The sequence below is a fragment of the Salvelinus sp. IW2-2015 genome, unplaced genomic scaffold (assembly GCF_002910315.2).
Source record: "Salvelinus sp. IW2-2015 unplaced genomic scaffold, ASM291031v2 Un_scaffold3385, whole genome shotgun sequence".
Lineage (NCBI taxonomy): Eukaryota > Metazoa > Chordata > Actinopteri > Salmoniformes > Salmonidae > Salvelinus > Salvelinus sp. IW2-2015.
The window spans coordinates 22,289-42,567 of NW_019944667.1; the positions used below are offsets into that span (position 1 = coordinate 22,289).

Genomic DNA, 20,279 nt, shown 5'->3' on the forward strand with positions numbered 1-20,279 from the left:
CGCTGGGCCGCGAGGGATAGCGTGCTGCAAGCCCAGCTATCAGACCGCAGTCGTTATAGCAAGGGTAATTTCAGTGTAGGAGCAAGGATGAAACAAGTCGTCTGTGACAACAGGTAAGTACAGATAGTACGTTAGTATAATCCCCTCGCCACGTCCCTCGCACTGATTCCCGAGACCATACACTTTTCTCATGGCTTCTGGAGGGAAATGCTGTAAATGCTTCAACGACGTGTCGCTATTGTCACCTTGACAGGAAAATTTCAAGCCGGTTTCCCATTAAGCACGGTCGGATCGAGCCGAGCCCTTCTCTGGTCTCTACTACCTTACTTCCGGGGTCTGAGAAACGCCGAACGTTCCACCCCGATTAGCCTCTGACAAATTGAAAACCCCTAGGTCATTGGCGACTTCCCAGTACCGCGCAAGTATCTAGATATAAAACCACGAATCATCGCGCGAATCATACACTGTTTAGCCAGGGGGCAGGGCTTACCGACGTTAGGCTAATCGAAGATTGTGAGGCAAGGCTAAACTGGCGAGATGTAGAGAATTAGGTATATTGGTTATTCTCCACGTCGGCCCACGATGTTAGGCATAATCAGTCCAGAGTCATTCAAGCGCAAAAAGTAGCTTCAGCGGTGTAAAATCGGCTAGAGAAGATGGGTTTGCTCGCGCATTGGAGTAATTGTCTCTGGCCCCTCCTAGTTTAGGGGGAGTCATGAGCTCTACAGCAGAGTCTCACAACTCAATCGCTGGTTGAAAACTGTTTTCTGCCCCCCAAAAGATAGAATTGTAGATAATTGTCCCTCTTTCTGGGACTCTTGATCGTTGATTGGCCTGACTGAAACATGGCTTAAGCCTGATGAATTTACTGTGTAAATGAGGCCTCACCCCTGGTTACACTAGTGACCATATCCCTGTGCATCCGGCAAAGGCGGAGGTGTTGCTAACATTTACGATAGCAAATTTCAATTTACAAAAAAAAAATATGATGTTTCGTCTTTTGAGGCTTCTAGTCATGAAATCTATGCAGCCTACTCAATCACTTTTTATAGCTACTGTTTACAGGCCTCCTGGGCCAATACAGCGTTCCTAACTGAGTTCCCTGAATTCCTATGGACCTTGTAGTCATAGCAGATAATATTCAAATTTTGGTGATTTTAATATCACATGGAAAAGTCCACAACCCACTCCAAAAGGCTTTCGAGCCATCATCGACTCAGTGGGTTTGCCAACATGCTCTGGACCTACTCACTGTCACAGTTATACTCTGGACCATAGTTTTGTCCAATGGAATAAATGTTGTGGATCTTAATGTTTTCCTCATAATCCTGGATATCGGACCACCATTTTATTACGTTTTGCAATCGCAACAAATAATCTGCCAGACCCCAACCAAGGAGCATCAGTCTGCTATAAATTCTCAAGACAACCCAAAGATTCCTTTGATTTATGAACATTTGAACATCTTGGCCATGTTCTGTTATAATCTCCACCCGGCACAGCCAGAAGAGGACTGGCCGCCCCTCATAGCCTGGTTCCTCTCTAGGTTTCTTCCTAGGTTTTGGTTTTCTAGGGAGTTTTTCCTAGCCACCGTGCTTCTACACCTGCATTYCTTGCTGTTTGGGGTTTTAGGCTGGGTTTCTGTACAGCACTTTGKGATATCAGCTGATGTAAGAAGGGCTATATAAATACATTTGATTTGATTTGACATGAAGGGAGATGAGTTCGGATTGGTATGCCATGTAGCACACTTCTGTCTATTTGAGCTGGTCGATATGTGTAGGTAATCCTGTCTAACGCTGCTTTAAAAAATATATATTGCTTAGTAGAACTGCATAAGTGGTGCTCTGTACTTTCTGGAGGATCGAGTTTTGAAATCAGTGGAATTAGAGTATGACATCTAAAGAGATGGAGAAAACACCTCTCTCCGGATTACATCTTCAAACTAAGGGCAACCATGGCATCTGTGACAGGGAGAAGCATCCAACCATGACGTATACGGGTAAGATAGTTTAGCTAGCTACATTTTCAGATATTACACATTTCTAATTTTGACAGTTGTTTTCATTTCAAGTTAAAGTGTACTGTTAGCTAGATAGCTAACATTAGCTGGCTGGCTTGCTACCTAACGTTACGTGTATGATCTTATTATTCGTATCTCAGAGCCATTTGCTTGGCTAGTTATAGCCTAATGTTAGCTAGCTAACAAACCTGGTTGGTTAGCTACCTGCAGATTCATGCAGGGTAGTAACGTCATGAGTTGGGATTATGGTTCATTGTTTAGCTAGCTAGCTAGTTACATGTCTTAACAAAAGACTCCACTATGCAAATGTCCATTTTAATAGAATGTCACTGCGACAACTGTTAACCAGTTAGCTTGGGTGCTTGACTGTAGTTAGGAGAAAACGCTCAGATAAAGAGATTGGTGGAGCTAAAGCTTAAAAGGGTGGTGAATGGGTGTAGACAAAGAAGAGCTCTCCAGTAGGTACCAAAACATTCAAAGGCGATTTTCTCAAAAGTGAGTTTACAAGTTTATCAACTTTCAAAGCAAAACTACTTTCACATTGTTCCTCAAATGCAGCGTATGATATACCATTTTGTAGCTCTGTATCTGCTTTTATCCAATGTAAAAAACACAATTTCAAATTTTGCTACATAAGACCGAATCAAGGCGGTTGGTCACAAATGTGTGTCTGTGTGTGTACAGTATGTGCGTGCACACGTGTGTGTAGAAGTGTGTATAGACTCTCCTTGAAATACTGCAGGTTCGACAGCCATAAGTTTACGTACACTTAGGTTGGAGTCATTAAAACTCGTTTTTCAACCACTTCACACATTTCTTGTTAACAAACTATAGTTTAGGACATCTACTTTGTGCATGACACAAGTAATTTTTCTAACAATTGTTTACAGACAGATTATTTCACTTATAATTCACTGTATCACAATTCCAGTGGGTCAGAAGTTTACATAAACTAAATTGACTGTGCCTTTAAACAGCTTGGAAAATTCCAGAAAATGCATGTCATGGCTTTAGAAGCTTCTGATAGGCTAATGACATCATTTGAGTCAATTGGAGGTGTACCTGTGGATGTATTTCAAGGCCTACCTTCAAACTCAGTGCCGCTTTGCTTGACATCATGGAAAATTAAAAGAAATCAGCCAAGAACTCAGAAAAACAATTGTAGACCTTCAAAGTCATCCTTGGGAGTAATTTCCAAATGCCTGAAGGTACCACGTCATCTGTAAAACAATAGTACGCAAGTATAAACACCATGGAACCACACAGCCGTCATACCGCTCAGGAAGGAGACGCGTTCTGTCTCCTAGAGTTGAACGTACTTTGGTGCGAAAAGTGCAAATCAATCCAGAACAACAGCAAAGACCTTGTGAGATGCTGGAGGAAACAGGTACAAAAGTATCTATATCCACAGTAAAACGAGTCCTATATCGACATAACCTGAGAGGCATTCAGCAAGGAAGAAGCCACTGCTCAAAAGCGCCATAAAAAAGCCAGATTACGGTGTTGCAACTGCACATGGGGACAAAGATCGTACTTTTTGGAGAAATGTCCTTCGGTCTGATGAAACAAAAATAGAACTGTTTGGCCAAAATGACCATCTTTATGTTTTGGGGGAAAAAGGGGAGGCTGGCAAGCCGAAGAACACCATCCCAACCGTGAAGCACGGGGTGCAGCATCATGTTGTGGGGGTGCTTTGCTGGCAGGAGGGCTGGTGCACTTCACAAAATAGATGGCATCATGAGGATGGGAAATTATGTGATATATTGAAGCAACATCTCAAGACATCAGTCAGTAAGTTAAAGCTGGTTGGCCAAATGGGTCTTCCAAATGGACAATGACCCCAAGCATGCTTCCAAAGTTGTAGCAAAATAGCTTAAGGACAACAAAGTAGAGGTATTGGAGTGGCCATCACAAAGCCCTGACCTCAATCCTATAGAACATTTGTGGGCAGAACTGAAAAAGCGTGTGCGAGCAAGGAGGCCTACAAACCTGACTCAGTTACACCAGCTCTGTCAGGATCAATGGGCCAAAATTCACCCAACTTATTTTGGGAAGCTTGTGGAAGGCTACCTGAAACGTTTGACCCAAGTTAAACAATTTAAAGGCAATGCTACCAAAAACTAATTGAGTGTTTGTAAACTTCTGACCCATTGGGAATGGAATGAAAGAAATAAAAGCTGAAGGAAATCATTCTCTCTACTATTATTCTGACATTTCACATTCTTAAAATATAGTGGTGATCCTAACTGACCCAATACAGGGAATTTTTACTCAGATTAAATGTCAGGAATGGTGAAAAACTGAGTTTAAATGTATTTGGCTAAGGTGTATGTAAACGTTCAACTTCAACTGTATCTGTAGTGTGTGTGTAATGTGTGTGTGTGTGTGTGTGTGTGTGTGTGTGTGTGCATCCTGACTATCCTCTCACCTTGATATACTGCAGGTCAGACACAGCCCTGACAGAGTAGTCTGGCATGTATATCTGTAGGAAGGAGTTCAGCTGGTTGTTACTGCTCCCCAGCGTGGGTGTGATGGCATCGATGCGGTCACTCCGGTTCAGGGAGTCTGAGTGGTTCAGGCCAAACGGCCGAGGGGGGGACTTGTTCTCTGCACAGGATAGAGAAGAATATAAGTTTTCGGCTTCTGTTCACAGAAAATACACATCTGGGGTTGGGGTCGATTCCATGTCCAAATGTCCAAATTCCAATATCCAATTCTACATTTTCCTCATTGGAAAGCATTGAAGGGACCTGGAATTGAAATGGAATTGACCCCAGCCCTGATCTGAGAACAGAATAGAGAACAGAATAAAAGCAGAACCCACAGGACATGTCACACAATAGATGGCATCATGAGGATGGGAAATTATGTGTAAATGGGATCCACAATCAGTTCTAGCTGTACTGCTGTACCTAGCCATAGCTMTGTATGATTTATGTTTGTCATCTAGTCTCCATCTACACAACCTGATTGTGCATCATCTATTTACTGAATTCTACACAGAAAGAGAAGCTATTTCTTTAACTGAATGATTAGGTAACATATAGGCCAAGAATCCTTGGTGCAATGTATGGAAATCTAATATATATTTGAAGTCCTCCCATTAGAGGGCTGGGCTTCACAGGTGTTTGAGTCGGTGGTCTAGAGTGATGCCCGCTTTTTTCCCACTTCTCAAATTAGAATACTTTCTCTTTATTTTAATTAAACTCAGCTTATGTTTTCCACTTCTTAAAAAGCAGACGAGAGAAAAAGCACACAACAAAGTGGAAAAGACTTGGGCTTCCAGAGGGCTGGGGCGTTAATGCTTACTACTCTGGCTGGAATGTATGTAATCCTGGGTTTGGATGTCTGCATAAAGCAGTGTGGTCCCCAGACCCACGCAGTAGGCCAAGGCCCAGGCATGTGAACCCTGGGAGATTAGTACTCTACTTTCTCGGGGCCGACGGGGGACGGTAGGGGATGGAGAGATGGAGTGGAAGAGGGTGGAGTGGGACAAGGGGGAAAAGAAGGAGGAGGGAATTTAGTAAATATGGCGTGGATCAGAGGCTTGAGCTGTGTGTGTGTGTGTGTGTGTGTGTGTGTGTATGTTTTCAGAATGTGTGTGTGTGCTTGCAGCTTGTGTGTGTGCGTACTGCAGTCAGCGGCCCTGCGGGGGGCTGTAACTCATAGCCTTGTTTATGGAGTCAGAGGGTTAAGGGGCTAGAGGGGTGGAGCCTGTCTCTAGTGGCGGCTATGCCTCACTCTGGGGGCCTCTACTACACTATTCACTGYCTTGAGTTATGGCACTGGTTAACACACACACACACACACACACACACACACACACACACACACACACACACACACACACACACACACACACACACACACACACACACACACACACACAGAGGAATGGACGCTTCTCATGCACAGTACACAGTAACAGACATCCTTCAGAGTCCAAAACAGTAGGTAAGTCCTGCCTTGTTAAACGTCCATGCAGACCAACATTAATATGCAAAGCAAACGTAAGGACAGAGTAAGTAGGAAATGCATATTAATACACAAACATGCAACAAACAATGCTCAAAGTATTCTTGCTATGTGGCACAAGAGAATTCCCCTCTCAAAGAATTTAAGCTCATGAGCAACAGGTCCAGAATTCATTACTATGTCCACAACACATCATGCAGTGTTGATACCGGTAAATACCAGGCTTAGGTGAAGTGTACACTCATCCCAATGGGTGATAGACAGATGGAAGAGTTATATTAGATGTGAGGAGAGATGGAGAGATAGAGGGATAGGGGGGATGGACGGACAGACAGACAGGTTGACAGACAGACATGCAGACAGGAAAGAAAGGACTACCATACCTGGAGATCCTGCTAGGGACTCAGCCCTACTGACAACGAAGGTACGAGACAGGGAGAGAGGGACTGGCGAGGAGAGACGGACGACAGAGAAGGGAGACACACACGGAAAAATCCATCACCAAAGCCCACAAATGAAATAATTGTATAACGTTACCGTCGTACACCGTGTCCTGAAAAACAACCAACGTGCCATCCAAGCACATTGAAAGAGGGTCTGTGATAAAATATGACAAAATACATKATCTCATAAGCATGTACTCTATGTTCCATAAACCAAACTACAGTGACAACTTTTTGATGGGGAYGGTGTAATTCTGCCCTCTCACCAGCAGGTGMCTCTGAGWTCCTACTAGCGCCTGACTGGAAGTTTGTGWATGAACTGAGAAAATACAGAGGCTGCGTCACAAAAAATYTGTCATACCTTATTTCAATATGAGTCAATTCACTTGGTTACTGATAAACTGTTTCTTTACAATTTCTAAACCAGTCATCCTGGACCTAGCCCGTGTCTCAATAGCTGCCAACGGATGATGGGTAGGAGGGAATTGGGGAAATCTGAAATATACATGYTAGGTCCCTATACACTACAATGTAGTATTTTTGTAAAGTAGTTTTATATAGGGACGTAGGGTTCCGGACAAAAGTGTTGTGTACTGCAGGGAKTATTTATAGGACGTCATTTTCGACACAGCCATTGAGATGTCAGTAAACAAGGAAGTCTTACCTGGAGAGGTGTTGAGAGCCATCATCCCATAGGAGGAGAACGCTCCTGCTTCAAACTTCATCCCTTCCTTCCCTGCCTCCACCTCCACCTTCCCCTGCAGAGGAACACAACACGCTTTCCGTAAGAGTCTGAGGAAGACTCAGATCAGTTGAGAAGTACTGCAGGGTATAGAGGTTTGATCATCAGCTACGGTAAATTCACTGTGTTTTTGTTTTAGCGGCACTATAGTTGAGGCATTGACTGAACCGCGTAACATTTCAGAATTCACACCTCAAACAATGTTCCGACAAATGTCTCCTTCGCAGTGAGATTACTGTCTACTTCATGTTCTTTTAAAGGGCCAGAGCGTTCTGTTTTTCCTGTATTTTGTATCATGTTGTACAACAGCTGATTAAACTGTGATCAGTGTTATTTCCTGATAGATACTGGTTGAAAATACATACATCAGCAGGTTTAGCATGGGTGGAGTTTCGGCTTGCCTGGTTACAGCACCAGGGGGTAAATAAGTTAATAGACCAATAACAAAGAGAGTTCAAACCTCTCTGCCAATAACAGCTCACTCCCAGACCATCCTAGAAACATTCTTGCTTGAGAAGATTTTTTTTGCAAAGAAGTTATTTTTGTTTATTTTTTATAATTTTAATGGAAAACTATTACAGCGTGATACTTAATTGTTACCCAGAAATTATTTGATATTGATATAAAAACGGACTTTTAAGTCCACAAAGTAAATTCCCTATTTGCATGCTGCAACATTTCAGCCAATCCATCTGTAACACTTTCTCTTAAAGATGAAATACCCAATGCAGACGTGTTTATCTCAATATCAAATAATTTCTTGTTAACAATTAAGTACCTTACTGTGATTGTTTTCAATTAAAATTGTCAAAAAGAAACAAAGGTAGCTTCTTAGCAAAGAGCAATTTCTCAAGAATTTAGCTTGGACTGTCTGGGAGTGGTCTGAGTGGGGAGGGGAAAACTGAAAACTAGCTGTTAATTGGCAGAGAGGTTTGGATCTCTCTTTCTTACTGGGCTATTAACTAATTAACCGCCTGATGATGTCACCAGTCAGGTCAAAACTCCATCCTACCAAAACAGGCTGAAATTTTAGGTGGTCTTTTCAAACAGCGCTCACACTAAAAGGGCATTATCATCATTTTCACAATTTCACTGTATTTTTCCAACCTCATAGTGCATAAATATATATAAAATACAGAAAATTCACTTTTTTGACTGCACTGGACCTTTAAAACAGGTACTTGCAGCATCCCTTCCGACTTGCATCACCCTCATGTTGCCACCCTGACTCGAGGGCAAATCTCACTCTTGTTTATAATTTGTGGAAAATCCCATTGCTTTGTTTAATAGCTGCCAATCCCCTTCCTGGCCTACACTCTTAGGAAAAGGGTTCCAGAAGATTATCTAGCTATCCCCATATGAGAACCTTTTTGGTTCCAGGTACAAACTATTTTTGGTTTCAGGTACAAACTATTTTTGGTTTCAGGTAGAACCCTCTGTGAAAGGGTTTTACATGGAAGTAAAAATGGTTCTACCTGGAAACAAAAAGGGTTCGTCAAAGGGTTCTCCTATCGGGACAGCCGAAGAACCACGTAGGTTCTAGATAGCACTTTTTTTCCTAAAGCCTCTTTTATACCTGGTTCTAACATGCGTCAGTTGTCCTGATCTTGTCAACATTCTGATTGTGCCCACATTTGTCGACAGGTGTAGACAATCAAAAGACGCATTGTGAACTGATTGTGATTAGACCTTCCTGACCACCGGAGGAAGTCAAAGACACATCTTGTACGGATATCCTTGAAGTGTATAAACGAATCCTGACCACGAAAGCTTAGAAATTTGTCCAACGTCACGGTTGTCTTGTCTAAAAACAAATGGCACTGGCCTGTTGAGGTAGTAATTATGGGAAACGATATCTTGACAATTCCTACAGAATTATCATCATGGACTTCAGTAGAAACTAACTGCCTACTGGAGTGGGAACGGGGAAACCCAATGCCCATTTTATTCAGAGCTGGACAAGGTATTGGGCTGTAATGATGAGTATAAAAAGTTTGCTGTTTTCTGTCGATTTATACAGCTTGTGTCGTAAGGGGAGGTTCAAGTCAGGTTGGATAATTTTGCATCGAGGGAGGGACCAGGGAATCTGGTCACAATACGGACGTAGTGGGCAGATAACAGACACATTTTATTTACATGTTTTGTTGAACGGCAACATCCTCGATCTGATTCGGATGATGACATACATGTTTAGATGTGCAGCTGAAGAGTGTAGTGACCGTCGCCCAATAGCATGGCTCATTTCTAACTGGCCCGATAGTGTGGCCATTTACGACCTGGCGCCGATAGCTGGTGGCCCATTCTGACTGGCCGCGACAGTGTGGCCATTTAATGACTACCGTGGCCCGATAGCCGTGGCCATTACTGACCTGGCCCGATCAGCCGTGGCCCCGATTACTTTTGACCTGGCCCGATAGTGTGGCCCATTACTGGACCTGGCCGCTAGCGTGGCCATTTCTGACTGGCCGATAGTGGTGGCCCATTATTGACTGGCCGATAGTGTGGTTCCCATTACTGACCTGGCCGATAGCGTGGCCCATTACTGACCTCCGATATGTGGCCCATTACTGACTTGGCCCGATAGCGTGGCCCATTACTGACTGGCCGATAGTGTGGCCCATTACTGACCTGGCCCGCGAAAGTGCCCATTACTGACCTGGCCGATAGTGTGGCCATACTGACTGGCCCGTATGTGGCCCATTTGACCTGGCCCGATAGCGTGGCATTACTTGACCTGGCCGATAGGTGTGGCCACATTACTGACCTGGCCCGATTAGCGTGGCCCATTTCTGACCTGGCCCGATAGTGTGGCCCATTACTGACCTGGCCCGATAGCGTGCCATTACTGCCTGGCTCCGATAGTGTGGCCCATTACTGACCTGGCCGATAGTGCCGTGGGCCCATTACTTACTGACCTGGCGATGTTGCCATTCTGACCTGGCCCGATAGTGGTTGGCCGATTATGATGACCTGGCCCGATAGCGTTGTCCCATGTCTGACCTGGCCCGATAGTGGGTGCCCATTACTGACCTGGCCGATGTGTGGCCGCATTCCATTTGCTGCGATGTGGCCCGTAGGTGCCATTATGACCACTGGGGCCGATAGGTGGTGGCCCATTAATCTGGCCGATTAGCGTGGCCCATTACTGACTGGCCCGATAGTGTGGCATTCTTTTACTGACCTGGCCGATAGGTGCCATTCTGACTGGCCATACGCGTGGCCCATTACTGACTGGCGATAGTGTGGCCCATTACTGACCTGGCGATAGTGTGGCCCATTACTGACCTGGCCGATAGCGTGGCCCATTTACTGACCTGGACCCAATAGTGTGGCCCATTACCTGACCTGCCGATAGTGGCCCATTACTGACCTGGCCCGTCAGTGGTGGCCATTACTGACCGTGGCGGATAAAGCGTCGCCCTTCCGCTCTACATTTGTCATTGCTGTCATTGTACAACTACATACAGCATCACAATCACTGCAAGTCAAATATCTGCTATCTGCAAAATCAGTGTTTGTGAGTGCAAAAAAGACAAATACAACAGTTAAGTGATTGTAGTGTTGTATCTTCCTGGTTCTMGCCCAATAGCGTGGCCCCGTACTAACCCCTGGCRCAATGGCGTGGCTCGGTACTGACCTGCAGGATGAGTATGAAGTAGTCCACAGGCTTGTTCCTGTGGAAGAGGTAGTGCTCCGGTGCTCTCTTGTTCTTCTCGTCYTACTTCAGCTCCTGGATCACGTTGGGGTGTTTGAGCAGACGCAGCAGGATCTTCTCTGACATCTGCACCGGCCCAAACGACTCCACCTCTGGAGAGGGGGATGGATGGAGAGAGAGAGATGGCAAGAGAGAAAGAAAAAGAGAGAAAGAGAGAGAAAGAGAGGGGGGAGAGTCAGAGAGAGAGAGAGAGAGAGCGAGAGAGAGGGAGGGAGAGACAGAGAGAAAGAGAGATGGAGAAAGATATAATTTAAGAACAAATTGACCAATATAGTAAGATACAACATTGTACAAGACAATATGATACAGTGGTAAGACACAAGATGTTGTGATGTAATACCCTACAATACCATATCAACAATAGAATTCCATGTAAAAACACTCTCTTGCGTTTACCATATCACCTCATTATCACCTTATCTACGGTAAATTGACTATAATCACGTGTATTGCACACAGGCTCAACCTGATTCTCCCCTTACTCTATCATTATTCTCATTGGTCAAGGTAAAAAAGGTTAACCAATCGTGCCCCTGACACCAGTGTGGTGATATGTCTGTTGGCATCTTGCTCCACCACACTACGGTAGGGACTGGCCCTGCTAATAGCCAAAGGTCCTTTAGAGGGGCCAGCGGGGCCACAGCCTTAAGCGATGCTTAGCAGCTCGCTAGGTCAAAGTTCTCACCAAATCCCATACAAATGCAACATATTTTAATCACCTGTGCTCTACTACTGGTAGCTAGCTGGGACATTCCACGGTGGTTCCGGTTGTACGTTCCATGGGATTTTTCTAATAGTATTTAAAATCTTTTAAACACTTGGCACCACAGCCATATATTGATCTGGATCTAATGTTCTGCTTTGAGCTTTAGCCTGTTTGCTTTAGCCTGCCTGAAGTGCCAGATGGGTGGGGTTTGCACTTTGGGGACTATTCCATTCGACCCATTGCCCTAGGCAAGCTCAATCAAGCACATCTCAATCAAGAATTTCAAACATATGTGAATGCAGGTCTGGCATGCAGACACGTAGACATGCTTCCTGTGAGAACCCCAGCAATCAGCCACACTGTTGAAAGTGATGTCATCGTGAAAGTAGTGTAACCACATTGTGATATGTGTTCCAAGCTAAATGCTACAGTCTCCCAACCCGCTGAGAACATGACACGCAAGCAAATAGTCGGCCATGTTTTCAGACTGAGCCATATAAAGTCTGTGCAGACATCCCATGCCCCGCTCCCCAGAGGCCTCGTGTCTCCTCTCCTCTCAGACAATCCCCCACGTGTACATCACAAACACACACACACACACACACACACACATTCTCGTCTCAAACACACACTCTCGCCACACCACACACACTCACACATTCACTTGTCGCAAACAAACACACAAACACACACTCTCGCCCTCTCCACACACACACACGTTCCACAGTCAGGGTTCTGAGGGCACACTGGGGGAAGTCAAGCAGCAACGCAGTGTGCACACTTGCCTGTTGCTAGGTAACGCAGGGTTGCCAGCAGAAGCTGAGGTGATATTTTAACCTTCATTTCACTGTCGTTGGGCTTGAAGGCTGAGAAATCCTGCTTCCGCTCACGGTGGGTGATTTTCTTCTTCGTTTTGTTGTCAGCTGAGGGGAGAAAGAATTGGGGAATGGGGATGAAAGGGGAGGAATTGTTTTTAGGAAAAGGGGGAAATTGTAAGCTGACTTTGATAGTGCATTTCCTAGGTACAAGGGTGAATAAACTTTAGTTACTCAAAGGAATTTATTTTCAAGCAAATATATTCTTTCCCTATGGACAACGTATGAACAATTTAAAATAAAAAAAATGGGGGAAACAGAGTTGCCGTTGAAACATTACTGGACATAACATAACAATAAAACGATGTAAATTGCCTGGAAGCTAAACCTTTACGATAGCACGTTACATTACAGCAGATAATAAAGTGGTACTAGTCTGGTAACAGGTTCAAGTTACTCAAAATGAAAACATTGATACCACTTAATTTCAGTAAAATGTGCGTGAAGTAAATAGTTTGGGCACCTACTGTACAAGTCTGTCTCGTCCAGGATCTCTGACTTGATGATTTCCTCGATGATGTCCTCCAGGGTGACGATGCCCAGGACCTCGTAGAAGGGGTCCCCCTCACCCTCGTTGTTCACCCTCTGAACTATGGCCAGGTGGGATTTACCTAACACACACACACACAGAAGGAGAGACAGAGAGACAAAGATAGAGAGAGATAGAGCGATAGAACACACATTTAAGAGGTTGTAAAGTTGGGGTCATAGTGATAAAGTGCAGCAAGAGCCTCTGTCTCCAACGCTATAAAGGTCAACTTATGAACACTGTGGTCTTTTTGAACACTCAGTGGATAGAGGTCAAGTACTCTCTGTTCATGCAATATATCACTAATTATAAACCGGGTGGTTCGAGGCCTGAATGCTGATTGGCTGAAAGTATGACAAAAAAATATTTTTTTACATTGTTAAACAGTTTATAACAGCAATAAGGCATCTCAGAGGTGTGTAGTATATGGCCAGTATTCCACGTACTGTATCCAGGTACTCTGTGTTCCGTCGTGCAAAAGAACAGCCCTTAGCCGTGGTATTTTGGCAACATAACACACCTCCACAGGCCTTATTGCTTAATGATACATCGCATAAAGTAATAAAGCACACATCATACAGTATTTCACATCTGGGATATTTCATCAGGGCATATACAGTGTATTCGGAAAGTATTCAGACCCCTTCATTTTCCCACATTTTGTTAGTTACAGCCTTATTATAAAATTGATTAAATATTTTTCCCCCCTCATCAATGTACACCCAATAACCCATAACGACAAAGCGAAAACAGGTTTTTAGACATTTTTGCAAAAAATTTAAAATAACAAAAATAACAGAAATATCTCATTTATTCAGACCCTATGCTATGAGACTCAAAATTGAGCTCAGGTGTATCCTGTTTCCATTGATCATCCTTTAAATGTTTCTACAACTTGATTGGAATCCACCTATGGTCAATTCAATTGATTGGACAAGATTTGGAAAGGCACACACCTGTTTACATAAGGTCCCACAGTTGACAGTGCATGTCAGAGCAAAAACCAAGCCATGAGGTCGAAGGAATTGTCCATAGAGCTCAGAGACAGGATTGTGTCGAGGCACAGATCTGAGGAAGGGTACCAAAAATGTCCTGCAGCATTTTTGTATTTTATTTTTTATTTTACCATATAATACGTATGAACATACTGGGGATATGCTTTGAGGTTTGCAACTTAATAAAAGCTTGCAGAAAGTAACAGTGAGTAAGTTAGTAACACTAGTAATACAGTAGTACCAGTAACATAGTAACACTAGTAATACAGTAGTAACAGTGAGATGGTAACACGAGTAATACAGTAGTACCAGTAACATAGTAACACTAGTAATACAGTAGTAACAGTAACATAGTAACACTAGTAATACAGTAGTAACAGTGAGACAGGTAACACTTAGTATAAGTAACAGTGAAGCAGTAACATAGTAACTAGTAATACAAGTAGTAACAGTAACACAGTAACACTCGTAATACAGTAGTAACAGTACATAGTAACCTAGTAATACAGTAGTAACAGTGAGATGGTAACACTAGTAATACAGTAGTAACAGTAACACATAGTAAACATAGTAATTACAGTAGTAACCGTGAGATGGTAACAGTAGTTATTACAGTAGTAACAGTAACATAGTAACACTAGTAATACAGTAGTAACAGTGACATGTAGTAACTAAGTAATACAGTAGTAACCAGTAACATAGTAACACTAGTAATACAGTAGTAACGTGAATGGTAACTAGTAATACAGTAGTAAAGTGAGATGGTAATACTAGTAATACAGTAGTAACAGTGAGAAAGTAACACTAGTATACAGTAAGTAACAGTGACATAGTAACACTAGTAATACAGTAGTAACGTGAGATGGTAATACTAGTAATACAGTAGTAACAGTGAGATGGTAAACTAGTAATACAGTAATTAACAAGTAACAGAGTAACACTAGTAATACAGTAGTAACAGTGAGATGGTAATACTAGTAATACACTATTAACAGTGAGACAGGAACACTAGTAATACAGTAGAGAACAGTAACATAGTAACACTAGTAATATAGGTAGTAACAGTAACATAGTAATACTATTAAACAGTAGTAACAGTGAGATGGTAACCCTAAGTAATACAGTAGTAACAGTGAGACAGGAACACTAGTATACAGTAGTAACAGTGAGAAAGTAAACACTAGTAATACAAGTAGTAACAGTGAGAAAGTAACACTAGTAATACAGTAGTAACAGTAACATGGTAACACTAGTAATACAGTAGAAACAATGATATGGTAACACTAGTAATACAGTAGTAACAGTAACATAGTAACACTAGTAATACAGTAGTGACAGTAACATAGTAACACTAGTAAAACAGTAGTAACAGTAACATAGTAATACTAGTAAACAGTAGTAACAGTAACATAGTAACACTAGTAATACAGTAGAAACAATGATATGGTAACACTAGTAATACAGTAGTAACAGTAACATAGTAACACTAGTAATACAGTAGTAACAGTGAGATGGTACCACTAGTAATACAGTAGTAACAGTAACATAGTAACACTAGTAATACAGTAGAAACAATGATATGGTAACACTAGTAATACAGTAGTAACAGTAACATAGTAACACTAGTAATACAGTAGTAACAGTGAGATGGTACCTAGTAATACAGTAGTAACAGTAACATAGTAACACTAGTAATACAGTAGTAACAGTGAGATGGTAATACTAGTAATACAGTAAGTAACAGTAACATAGTAACACTAGTAATAAGTAGTAACAGTAAATAGTAACACTAGTATACAGTAGTAACAGTAACATAGTAACACTAGTAATACAGTAGTAACAGTGAGATGGTAACACTAGTAATACAGTAGTAACAGTGAGATGGTACCACTAGTAATACAGTAGTAACAGTAACAATAGTAACACTAGTAATACAGTAGTAACAGTAACATAGTAACACTAGTAAAACAGTAGTAACAGTGACATGTAATACTAGTAATACAGTATAACAGTAACATAGTAACACTAGTAATACAGTAGAAACAATGATATGGTAACACTAGTAATACAGTAGTAACAGTAACATAGTAACACTAGTAATACAGTAGTACAGTGAGATGGTACCACTAGTAATACAGTAGTAACAGTAACATAGTAACACTAGTAATACAGTAGAAACAATGATATGGTAACACTAGTAATACAGTAGTAACAGTAACATAGTAACACTAGTATACAGTGTAACAGTGAGATGGTACACTAGTAATACAGTAGTAACAGTAACATAGTAACACTAGTAATACAGTAGTAAGTGAGATGGTAATACTAGTAATACAGTAGTAACAGTAACATAGTAACACTAGTAATACAGTAGTAACAGTAACATAGTAACACTAGTAATACAGTAGTAAACAGTAACATAGTAACACTAAGTAATACAGTAGTAAAGTGTTAAGATGGTACACTGTAATACAGTAGTAACAGTAAACATAGTAACACTAGTAAATACAGTAGTAACAGTAACATAGTAACACTAGTAATACAGTAGTAACAGTGAATGGTACCACTAGTAATACAGTAGTAACAGTAACTAAGTAACACTAGTAATACAGTAGTAAAACAATGAATGGTAACACTAGTAATACAGTAGTAACAGTAACATAGTAACACTAGTAATCACAGTAGTAACAGTAACATAGTAACACTAGTAATACAGTAGTACAGTAACATAGTAACACTAGTAATAAAGTAGTAACAGTGAGATGGTAACACTAGTAATACAGTAGTAACAGTAACATAGTACATAGTAACACTAGTAATACAGTAGTAACAGTAACATAGTAACACTAGTAATACAGTAGTACAGTGAGATGGTACCACTGGTAATACAGTATTAACAGTAAACATAGTAAACACTAGTATACAGTAGTACATAACATAGTAACACTAGTAATACAGTAGTAAACATGAGGTAACACTAGTAATACAGTAGTAACAGTAACATAGTAAAACTAGTAATACAGTGTAACAGTGAGATGGTACCACTAGTAATACAGTAGTAACAGTAACATAGTAACACTAGTAATACAGTAGTAACAGTAACATAGTAACACTAGTAATACAGTAGTAACAGGAGATGGTCCACTAGTAATACAGTAGTAACAGTAACATAGTAACACTAGTAATACAGTAGTAACAATGAGATGGTACCGTAGTAATACAGTAGTAACGTAACATAGTAACACTAGTAATACAGTAGTAACAGTAACATAGTAACACTAGTAATACAGTAGTAACAATGAAGATGGTAACACTAGTATACAGTAGTAACAGTAACTAGTAACACTAGTATACAGTAGTAACAGTAACATAGTAACACTAGTAATACAGTAGTAACAGCAACATAGTACACTAGTAATACAGTAGTAACATGAGATGGTAACACTAGTAATACAGTAGTAACAGTACATAGTAACACTAGTAATACAGTAGTAACAGTAACATAGTAACACTAGTAATACAGTAGTAACAGTAACATAGTAACACTAGTAATACAGTAACAGTGAGATGGTAACACTGTAATACAGTATTAACTGTAACATAGTAACACTAGTAATACAGTAGTAACAGTGGAGTGTAACACTAGTAATACAGTAGTAACAGAACATAGTAACACTAGTAATACAGTAGTACAGTAACATAGTAACACTAGTAATACAGTAGTATCAGTAACATAGTAAACACTTCAGGTAATACAGTAGTAACAGTAACATAGTACCACTAGTAATACAGTAGTAACAGTGACATAAGCAACACTAGTAATACAGTATTAACAGTAACATAGTAACACTAGTAATACAGTAGTAACAGTAACATAGTAACCACTGTAATACAGTAGTACCAGTAACATAGTAACAACTAGTAATACAGTATACAGTAACATAGTAACACTAGTAATACAGTAGTAACAGTAACATAGTAAACACTAGAATACAGTAGTAACAGTAACATAGTAACACTAGTAATACAGTAGTAACAGTAACATAGTAACACTAGTTACAGTAGTAACAGTAACATAGTAACACTAGTAATACAGTAGTTAACAGTAACATAGTAACACTGAGTAATACAGTAGTAACAGTAACATAGTAACACTAGTAATACAGTAGTAACAGTAACATAGTAACACTAGTAATACAGTAGTAACAGTAGCCTACTGTGATGCTGTACCATGACATGATATCAGTCTCTTGGCCCATAACGTGACTGTATTGATCTGTATCAATCAGTATAAAATAAGAAACAATGTTCTACTGTCTGGCACACAGCAATGACAATCATTCCATTGGTCATCTAATGGAAAGAAACCTTAACCCACATCTGCTTTCCCAGGACCCTCTACTACACAGCCACTGTCTGCAAAAACCCCTCCATGCAAAATACTGTCAACCAAAACGCTAAACAAATTCTTTGCCTTTTCTCAGCGAATGATCATTTAAAAGGAATTTTCCAGAGGAGGCCTGGCCCGGGCTAATATTAGCCCAGAAAATGAAGTTTCCGTTCCCGCCCTCCCGGGCGATATTCTCACTGACTGAAGCCACTACTGTGTGATCAGATTGTCTTGGAGCTTGTGGGGTCGTTTAGATGCAGATAGGGCATAGTTTAAATACTAAGGACTCTCTCTCTCTCTCTCTCTCTCACTCTGGTCCCTCAATGGGGTAAATGGATCCAGTCATTCAGCAACAATCCCTTTACACTGTGTTACTCTGAGCACCTGAGGTGGTTGGAAAACAGAACAGCTCCATGGGAAAGGATAAGCACTCCATATACACAGGTGTTGCAGGTCGAGTAGAAACCAACCCTGGAATGTGTGTTATCATAGCCCTTTCCTGCAGTCAAATTACCTACTAACCTCAGTGTGGAATGTTATTCATATTTCTCTTCATTATAAATATAAAAAAAGCAGAAAATATGGTGTTTCTATGTCAAACAGTTTTGTTATATACTGAAAAAAAAGAGAAACGCAACATGTAAAGTGTTGGTCCCATGTTTCATAAAAGATTGCAGAAAATTTCCATACGCACAAAAAACGGATTTCTTTCAAATCTTGTGCACAAATTTGTTTCCATCCCTGTTAGTGAGCATTTCTCCTTTAACAAGATAATCCATCCACCTGACAGGTGTGGAATATCAAGAACCTGATTAAACAGCATGATCATTACACAGGTGCACCTTGTGCTGGGGAAAATAAAAGGCCACTCTAAAATGTGCAGTTTTGCCACACAACGCCATGCCACAGATTCCTCAAGTTGAGGGTGCATGCAATTGGCATGCTGACTGCAGGAATGTCCACCAAAGCTGTTGCCAGAGCATTTAATGTTAATTTCTCTACCATAAGCCGCCTCCAACGTCATAAGTCTAACCAGCTCATAACCGCAGACCACGTGTAACCACGCTAGCCCAGGACCTCAACATCCGGCTTCTTCACCTGCGGGATCATCTGATAAAAGCCACCCAGACATACCAGCCACCCAGACAGCTGACGAAACTAAGGAGTATTTCTGTCTGTAATAAAGCCCTTTTATGGGGAAAAACTCATTCTGATTGGCTGGTCCTGGCTCCCAAGTGGGTGGGCCTATGCCCTCCTAGGCCCACCCATGGCTGCGCCCCTGCCCTGAATGTGAAATCCATAGATAAAATCAAATCAAATCAAAGTTTATTTGTCACGTGCGCCGAATACAACAGGTGTAGACCTTACAGTGAAATGCTTACTTACAGGCTCTAACCAATAGTGCGGGGAAAAATAGGTATGTGTGTGTGTGTGTAAGTAAAGAAATAAAACAACAGTAAAAATACATTTGACAATAAGAGTAGCAAGGCTATATACAGACACCGGTTAGTCAGGCTTATTGAGGTAGTATGTACATGTAGATATGGTTAAAGTGACTCTGCATATATGATGAACAGAGAGTAGCAGTAGCGTAAAAAGAGGGGTTGGCGGGTGGTGGGACACAATGCAGATAGCCCGGTTAGCCAATGTGCGGGAGCACTGGTTGGTCGGGCCAATTGAGGTAGTATGTACATGAATGTATAGTTAAAGTGACTATGTATATATGATAAACAGAGAGTAGCAGCAGCGTAAAAGAGGGGTTGGGGGGAGCACATAATGCAAATAGTCCGGGTAACCATTTGGTTACCTGTTGGGGGTAAAAACTGTTGAGAAGCCTTTTTGTCCTAGACTTGGCACTCCGGTACCGCTTGCCATGCGGTAGTAGA

At 41.4% G+C, this 20,279-nt stretch overlaps 1 pseudogene; it reads right to left on the bottom strand.

Moving 5' to 3' along the window:
- The window catches only part of LOC112075779 (metal transporter CNNM2-like), a 40,022-nt pseudogene that overhangs the window by 6,276 nt on the left and 13,467 nt on the right, over positions 1–20,279 (bottom strand).